General features: G+C 29.6%; 1 pseudogene; it reads right to left on the bottom strand.

Annotated features, from left to right (window-relative positions):
• Positions 1 to 558: 558 nt before the first annotated feature.
• On the bottom strand, positions 559 to 7,631 carry LOC114633870 (annotated as a pseudogene).
• Positions 7,632 to 9,062: the final 1,431 nt, after the last annotated feature.

Below are 9,062 nucleotides of genomic sequence, written 5' to 3'. Positions count from 1 at the left end.
GTTGACAACAGCATTTACTGCCTGGACTGAATCAGAAAAGTAGCAGATTTTGAAATGTTTGCTTGGACTAGAAAAGGTAACCTGAAAAAGAAGTTTCAAATGGGAAGCTGAGTTTTTCTTCCCAGGCTAAGTTATTGGACTTTTTGAAAAAGTCTGCTACTTTTATCTTACGTAATTAAAACTTCTTATATTAAACATCGTTAAAATGCTGTTTTCTTTTGATAACATTTTCGTGAAATGCATTGGTAAAAGATCCAACAAGCCATAAACATGAATAATGTTAATGCCTGCCACTTGGAAGCACAGAGATTAGTAGGCTAGTCACTAAATAAAATGAAAATATTACCTAAAGTTTCTAAGTATCTACAACATCTAAAGTGGGATTTATTTGGTGGGCTGCAATAAGTTCTCAGAACATTTGCTGTAACTCAGGTAGAAATAGGCAAGTCTGTAGTCCAAAAGGGTATTTCAGCTAAAATAAGTCAATTCTCACATCTGCAGTGGTTTAGAGATGGTCACTGTTGTGTTTCTGCAGCTCTTCAGGCTAAGCGACCTTTATCAATGCTTTAGAGGGTTAGGCAGATTCATTTCCCTTTTGTTCAACAACACCTCATCTCTATGTAAAACCTGGTCTCCAGTCCCACTATCCAATATCTGCCTTACATTAGGTCTTTCTTCCGGGATATTACACAAAGTAATTACATTATAAAAAGCCTCCAGATCACTCTGCTCAAATGTTACAGATGGTTTCAGTGATGATCCAGGAGCAAGGGAACTTCCTCCAATGATTCTCAGGTTGATAACTTTGATTTTCCAAGTATTTTCCACAAAAGGGCTATGGATAAGTCCAAAAATTTGTTCAAATATGCCCAAACAAGAATTTCCTCAGTGGACAGTGCCTGCAACTCCAACCATAACTAATCCATGAGGAGAAGATGCACATTTTAGTCCCTGAGGATCAAGGTTGAGACTGAGAAAAAGAAATTCCTCTCTCACTAATGACAGTCAGCGAAGACTCACAATTTCAGCTCCTTGGTAGTCTGTCATGTTTTGTTCTGAGGTATTATAATAAAACCTAAGCTTGACATCATGCCAGAAGTGCTGTGGGCCCCATTCCTCTTGAGGTGGTCCCATAAAAGGATTCTGAGAATTAAGAAGTTCAAAGAACCAGTGACAGAATTCTTCAACTAAGCGATGAAAATCAACCTTTTCAGCTTCTTTATCTGCCTTCTCCTGCTGCTCAAAGAGTTGGATGCCCCCTGTCTTTGTAACTGGCTCTGCTGCCTCCTTCAGTTTGGGTGACTGTTTTTCCCAGTAATCTTTTGCATACTGAATAAGATTGTGTTTTTCAGTCATTGGAGGTACAACCACTCCTTGTGTTCCCAAATACCTAACTATGACTTCTCGGTGGACTTTCTTGCGCCTCAGAAGTTCTTCTACATTTTGGCTATACTCTAATATTGCACGAATAGCATCTTCGCGGTCCACAGGCTGCACCAGGCGGTTGGTGATGGTGTCGCAAAGGGCCAATGTTGTACTTACCAATTTTCTATTTTTTAAAAGAATTTTCATTAAAAATTTCTCATTTTTCATAATTTTTTTGGTTTTGTCATCCGTTTAATTACATTTTTCTATTCATTTTGTTATTATTTTCTCAAGTTTACACTTTTGTTTCTCAAATCTTCACTAGTTTTTTTCAACAATGTCTCCAAAACAATTTCTTCTGATAAAATTGAACATTTACTGGAAAAAAAATTGAAAAAATTGAAAGCGTTGTTGAAAAAAACTAGTGAAAATTTGAGAAAATTGATAAGGAAAACATTGGATATGAAATGGAATATGATTCAAAACAATTTTTTCTGATAAAATTGAACATTTACTTGGAAAAAAAATTGATCAAATTGAAATCATTGTTCAAAAAACTAGTGGAAAATTAAGAAAAATAGTGAAAACTTGAGAAAAATACAAAACGAACAGAAAACATTAATTAAACAGATGACAAATCGAAAAGTTATGAAAAAGACGAAATTTCTAACAGAAATTCTTAAGAAAATAGAAAGTTGATAAGGAAAACATTTGATTTGAAAAGGAATGGGATTTGAAACACTTTTTTTCTGATAAAATTGAACATTTACTTGGAAAAATTTGTTAAAATTGAAAACATTGTTGAAAGAACTAGTGAAAAATTAAGAAAAATAGTGAAAACTTGAGGAAAACAAACAAACAAACAGAAAGCTTTAATTAAACAGATGACAAATCCAAAAAATTACCAGAAAAGAGAAATTTGTAACAAAAATTCTTAACAAAATAGAAAAATGAGTTACCCAGACCTAATTCTCATATGGGGCCGAGGCTTGATATATCTTTTTTATTCCAAGAAGGCATGGCTTGATGCCCGCCAGAAAGATTAGTAAAACAAATAGACACTTCCACAAAGTCAGACCAAATATAGATAAATGACAATTGACATCCAGGGAAGAGAGATCTCCCTGAGAATTCCCTTCTTTTATCATTTCCAGATAAAAAGGGGCCACCCATGGTGTTTGTTGTGGGAGGATCTAATCCCGATGCTGGCCCCCGGGGCTTGCACTCCTCAGAATTTAGAGGGGCCATTGACAAGGACATGGAACAGCTAAAACCTGGTATCACTAATCTGGAATAATTCCTCGTTTCGTTGTCTGAAAGGCTCCCCCCAAAACACAGGGAGCTGGATCTGCATTTCCTTCTGCAAGGGGGACTCTGTGCTGCCCTCAAGGAAGAATGCTGTCTTATACTGACCACGCTGGGGTAGTTAGAGAAAGTATAACCAACATCAGAGAGAGATTAAAATGGCAAGAGAAACAGTGAGAACAAGAAGGGTGGCTTAAAAACTGAATCTCTGTATATATAATGTAATATTATGTATATATATGTATATATGTATATATAATGTAGTATTATGTAATATATAATATATAATGTAACATTATATATTACATATACTACATATATATTCTCTCTAAATATACATATACAACATATATAATACATATTGCATAATATACAATGTAATATTATGTAATATATATATAAATATATATTGTAAATATATCTCATATGTACTATACATTTAATTAATATGTATAATATGTACTCATACATTTGACACACATATATTGATAAGAGACTTTTCATATAATACATAATGTTTGCAGTTTTATAAATTATATATTATACTCTGAAGAAATAATATTTCGCATATATATACATATATGGAACAACGTACATGCTTCACAGTTTGGCTTAGGTGGGTGGCATCCTTTGTTATCGCTTTTGAACATCTAATCAATAAAACGTGATATCCAAGAATAGCGTGCTTTTTCAAGCACACCTCAGAATTCACATGTAGTATAAAATACTCTACCATAAGAATACACTTGTTATATGAAATAGTCTAACGTCAGAATGTCCGTTTCTTCATTCCTTTTCACCCAAATTTAGGACGTTAATTTCTAAATGTGGTTTAAAATTATATTTAAATAATTCAAATAATCTTAATTTTATTTTGCACCTTAACTTCTAAATGTATTTCTAAATAATTTAAAAATAATTTCTAAATAATTTTAAATAGAATTAAATAATTAAATAATTTTAAATAATTTTTATGTCAATGTCTGCCATGATGCATAAAATCATAAACCATCATCTTATTTTTTAACTTTTCACACTGTTCTTTCATCAGATAGAAGATCTGAAGAAGTAAAATTTCACGTTCAGTGATAATATATTCCTGACTCCCATAATATCAACTGATTATACTTTGGCAACAATATATTATATATTATACTCTAAGGAAATAATATTTCACACACACACACACACATACATATGTACATATATATATATATATATAAATATATGAAATAACATACATGCTTATCAAATTTTCTTATGTGAATAGCCCCACCTAAAAAATTAAATCAATATTGCTCAATAATAAATTCATTACAGTGAGTAACGAATTTATTATTGACCAGTATCTATATATAAATTTATGTTTCATACATATAAATGTATATTATATTGATTATATATAGATACATGTAAATGTATTGATTATAATAGATAATAGGCATGAATGTAATATAAACATAAATAAACATATATTATGAATGTATATTACATATTATGTGTATATATAATTAATATGCATAATATGTAATAATTATAGTTTTTCACTAATATTTACTGACAACATATTCTTTCCTCATAAAATATATACTAATTATAGTTTTATAAGTTTTATAGTATATATTATATTATGAAGAAATAATATTTCACATATATATATATATATATATATATACACATATAATGAACATACTTGCTTATCAAAATGGCTTAGGTGAATGGTCCCAACCTAAAAAAACTCAATACTTATCGATAATAGATTCATTACTCATAAATTATTTCACATTTATTGATATATATCAGTAAACATATATATTTATATTATATATGAAAATATATCATATATTGTAATTATGTACATAAGTACATATTTTTATAAGTTAGATATAAATATATATACATATAGACATATGCATATATTATAAACACATTATACAATCCTATATAAATATACATTATTTATATATCATATATTTTACATATGTAATTAGCATATATAACATATATTGATTACAGCTTTCAGTCACATTTATCGATAATATATTCCTTACTCCTACCTATCATACTTATGGGTTATACTTTTACATATTATATTTTATACCCATATATTCCCCAGCTGCCTCCATCTTGAATTCACTTCCGTTCTTTCTCTCATTTGGAAACCAGGTTTCTCAGACACAAAAATCTAATGGAACCCAGGTCAAGGTTAAAAGCTGAAGTAAAATCAATATAAAAAATAATCAATATAAACAATGTAATCCACATAACCAATATAATCAATATGAAAAATAAACACAACAGAGTGAGAAGCGTTCCAATTGCATGAAGTTCTGCCTCTCTTCCGATGGTGAAAATCTCCATCCCTTATGTTTAAATAATCATATAGGCACAATATGTGAAACGTTATTGAACTATCCAATAATAAAAAAAGACATATTGAATTTCTTCATTGCCATTACTCATTTTCAGATGAAAATTTGTTACTGATATGTAAATGTAATGTAAATATAATATCCAATAATTAATAGATAAGGATATTTTAACTTATGTCATATCATATTATATTTAACATTATTATATAATAGCATATTATATAATAATATTAATGCATATTATAGTGTATAACATTTGCATAATATTATCCAATAATAAATAAAATATATTCGCATTGGTCATTATACGTTTTCAGGTTGAATTTTTTTAAATTGTAAATGTAACATAAATAAAATATCTAATAATAAATGAAGGTATCATATTATATTAAATATATCATAGTATATTTAATATTACATTGTTATTATAAATTAATATATTATATACTAATATTAATATATCAGTATGCTCTATTGTATAGAGTGTATTTTACGATTTAAAAAAGGATATATTAAATTTGTTCATGGCAATGATCCATTTTAAGATTGTTATCTTAATATATTAATATATATTACATATTATTATAATATTATAATATTATATAATATATGTTAATACATTAGTATATATTATTAATTGTATATAATATATAATGTGTATTATATTATATATTGTATATAGCATATAATATATTATATACTTGCATATAATATATATTTATATATATTAAATAATACTTAATATATAATATAATAATATATAATACAAAAAGTAATGTATAATGTAACGATATTGTATATTATATTAATATATAATATATATTATATAATATGTTAATATTCATATATTATTATGATACATTCTATATATTATCCAATAATAAAAAACAATATATTAAATTTGTTCATGGCAATCATACATATTCAGATCTTAACTTTTTTCCGAAAAGTAAAGGTAAATGAAATGTCAATAAAGTATCCAATAATAAATAAGACTAGGTAAAATTTATCCTATTTTATCATATTATACTATATACTATTATATATTAATTCATTATATAGCAACATTGATATATTATTGTAATCTATTATATTATCCAATAATAAATGAGAATATATTGAATTTCTTCGTGGCCGTTACACAGTTTCAGTTGATAATAAGATAAGCTTCAGCCATTGGACAGCGTCTATGCATTGGGTGTTCATATATGACCGTCTTCTTGTGTGACTTCTCATTGAATTTGATTGCTTTTATTAATACAGAAAATAAAAAGATAAATAGTGAATAAACGATTGACAATTATTCACAAATAACTGCGAATACTGATCCAGCATCCACCACTGATGATCAATATCTGTGATCAATACTCTATTAGCTACAGGTCAGGGTTCACTCTATTTATTATTATTATTCCTGTTATTATTTTACTCATCAAATTTTAATCTTTGTTTTCTTGACTGGGATGGTGAGCAGGTGTCGCCTCAAGGGCATGACGTCGTGAGCGTGACATCGAGCATGTGATGTCACGGACGCGACATGAGAACGAATCATGGGTATGGCATCACGGGTCTGACACGTGTGTGACACCACGGGAGTGAAATCGCGGGGGTGACATTGCGGGGGTGACATCGCGGAGGTGACATCACGTGTATCACATGTGTGACATCACGGGTGTGGCATGAAGGATGTGAAATTACGAGTGTGGAATCGCAGCTGTGACATCATGACTATGACATCATGGGTATGACATCATGAGTATGACATCATGGGTATGACATCACATTGTGACATGGGTATGATATGGTCAGAATCATGGGTGTGACACCATGAGTGTGACATCATGGCTATGACATCTCATTGAGACATCATGGGTATGATATCGTGGGTATGACATCATGGGTATGACATGGTAAGAATCATGGATGTGACATCATGAGTATGACATCATGGGTGTGACATCACGGGTATGAAATCATGTTGTGATATCATGGGTATGACATCAGGGGTTGACATCATGGGTATAACATGGGTATGATATGGTAAGAATCATGGATGTGACATCATAAGTATGACATCATGAGTGTGACATCATGGGTATGACACCATGGGTGTGACATCATGGCTATGACATCATGGCTATGGCATCATGGGTATGACATCCCGGACATGACATCATGGGTATGACATCAGGTGTTGACATCAGGGGTTGACATCATGAGTATGACATCATGGGTATGACATCATGTTGTGACATCATGGGTATGACATCATGTTGTGACATCATGGGTATGAGGTATGACATCATGGGTGTGTCATCATGGGCGTGACATCACGGGCATGACATCATGTTGTGACATCACGGGTGTGACGTCACGGGTATGATGTCACGGGTATGACATCATGCTGTGACATCACACTGTGACATCACGGGTATGACATCACGGGTGTGACATCACAGACATGACATCAAGCTGTGATATCACGGACATGACATCACGAGTTATCTCTGGGAAGGTGGATGTCTTCCACAACTGACACAGGAAGAGAATCCACACTCCCCTATAGGAGGCGAGCAGATAGTGAGTCATGGCAGCGATATTGTAATCGATAGATACGAATACAATTCTATTAATATTTATATGTATCTTCTATAGCCTATATAATGTAATGTATATTATATAACAATATAGTATGTGAATATAATGTTGACTCTTAATATGTTAATAATTATTATATTAATCAATATTATATACTGATATAATCAATTGTATATTGATTATATCAAATATTATAATGATCAATATTATATTTTGATATGATTATATTATATGGTATTGTATATAGTGTAATATATAGTACCATACATATAAAATATGGTACAAACTATGTATATGACACACTACACAATAGGATAAAATATATTAATATAACCTTAACATATATCTTAATACAGCATATCATATTACTATAATTATACTGTATAATACATAGTACCATACATATAAAATATGGTACAAACTACGTATATGACACACTACACAATAGGATAAAATATATTAATATAACATCAATATATATCTTAATATATATCTCAATATATATCTTATATATAATATGATGTTATGTAGTATATAATATAATATATAATATTATAATTTTATATAATATATATTATATATAATATGATGTTATATATAATATAATATATATTAATATAATTACAATATTATATAGTATAATATAATCATAATATAATATATAATATACTATGAATATGTAAATATAATATATAAATATAATATATAATATAAAATATATGATATATTACATATATGTATATATATTTATAAAAATTTATGTACAAATTTATATAAATTTATATATATGCGTCTATATAAATTTATATTATATAATATATATATGTATATATGTATATATACATATATATGTAATGTTTATATGTATGTATAAATTCCCTCCAACTACCCCAACCATATCAGGCCATATTTTATCTGGCTTCGTGTGTGTTTATGACGTACATACATGTTGTTCAATGCACGTGGCTCACGACCGAGTGTGCCAGGACACAGGGTTCCACAGGAGGTTTATTCAGGAGATCGAGCAAAGGTGATGGCGAGGAGGGAGGGGAAGGCAGAGAGGTCACGTGGTTTATACCTATTTATATGAAATATACTAAATACATACAGACTGTATACGTTAAACATGCCGTATACATGAAATGCACCATATATATTAAAAGCTCCATATACACTCAATACACTGTATACGTTAAACATACTGTATACACGAGATACACCGTATGCGTTAGATATACTGTGCACGGTAGATAGGCTGCCAACAATGAATATGCTGTGCATGTTAAACATGCCGTGTACATTAAACACACTGTATATGAGAACTATATTATATAAATTAAATCTCACATGTAAATTAAATATCACGTATGTATTAAATATAACGTGTAAATTAAATATGACAGGCAAGTTAAATATCCCAGG

This window comes from Grammomys surdaster, unplaced genomic scaffold, assembly GCF_004785775.1.
Source record: "Grammomys surdaster isolate TR1022 unplaced genomic scaffold, NIH_TR_1.0 761, whole genome shotgun sequence".
Lineage (NCBI taxonomy): Eukaryota > Metazoa > Chordata > Mammalia > Rodentia > Muridae > Grammomys > Grammomys surdaster.
The sequence above is the reverse complement of the archived record's forward strand: the minus strand, read 5'-3'. Positions and strand labels throughout refer to the sequence as shown.